The following is a 1,053-nucleotide window of genomic DNA, read 5'->3' as shown; positions in this document are numbered from 1 at the left end:
TGATTCTGCTTTCTTCTCGCATTCTCTCATTTAGGTGAGTTCAATTTCTCAACCTATCTGCATGATTTGGTATCGGATCTCTTGTGTTTCAATTTGAATGAGAGATCCGAGAGAGAGACTTTAAATCTCCGATTTCGAATTCTTTCATCCCCCGATCTGAATCCTGCTTTTTTGAGTTCATATTGATTAAAAAGTTTCCTGATTTAGCTTTAAGTTCGAATTGATTCGGATCGTGTGAGTTTTTTTATTTTATTTATATTCAGTTGCTTATAGTATAATTCAGTTAGGTAGAGTCATCTTTGGATACTAGATAGTTGCATTTTGCTTCAGTGAGTCATTCTTTCTTTATATGGATCTTTATGCTCTGTCTTCGTCTGATCTCTGTGTTTGCAGGAGTGGGGCGTTGATGTTCTGACGATCTGGTTTTGGTAGATCTGGGAAGGGTCAAGGTCTCTGGGGTCTACTTTTGATTTTGTGAATCTTGAAGTGAAGTGTAATAATAAAGAAGATATTATGACAAGTGCACTTGGATGGAGATTTTCTTCCACTAATGGGAATGGCCTTGCCCCAAGCGAGACGGTAATTAACTTGATTAGTATATATACGATTTTATCACAGTGCTTAGCTGCAGTATTAATTAGATCTGAGTTATTCTAGAGTGGTATTTCCATTTCTGGTGTATTAGAAGGATTGATTAAGCTGAGATATGTTCCTTGAGTTTGAATCAGATTTTGAATTGTACTTGAGCTGATCCCATTGTTGATTAATTATTCTCTGGTACTTTTTTTTTTCTTCCTTTGAATGGTATCTTGTGAGTAATCTTTATGTTTTGTTATTTCACGTGTCTGCGTATCTCTTTACTGATTTCTTCTTGTTTTGGTTTACTGTGGAAATGTCATAAAGTTTCCTTCTTTACATCAAAAACCTGATAGTCTTTTGCAGGACACTTTCCATTCCAGAGGAGCAAACGTCTTGCAATTTTTTTGATCTTTTAACTTATTTTTTTTGTTGGCTGGTCTTGATTGCAGGAGAGAAATGGGGATATGAAGATGC

At 35.6% G+C, this 1,053-nt stretch overlaps 1 long non-coding RNA gene across 1 annotated transcript; it reads left to right on the top strand.

Annotated features, from left to right (window-relative positions):
* Window positions 1-1,053, top strand: LOC104774407. Its single transcript, XR_765335.1, has 3 exons — window positions 1-34; window positions 394-579; window positions 1,029-1,053. It is a non-coding gene; the product is annotated as an uncharacterized LOC104774407 (long non-coding RNA).

The sequence above is a fragment of the Camelina sativa genome, unplaced genomic scaffold (genome assembly GCF_000633955.1).
Source record: "Camelina sativa cultivar DH55 unplaced genomic scaffold, Cs unpScaffold02723, whole genome shotgun sequence".
Taxonomy (NCBI): domain Eukaryota; kingdom Viridiplantae; phylum Streptophyta; class Magnoliopsida; order Brassicales; family Brassicaceae; genus Camelina; species Camelina sativa.
This window is presented reverse-complemented; position numbering and strand designations above follow the sequence as displayed.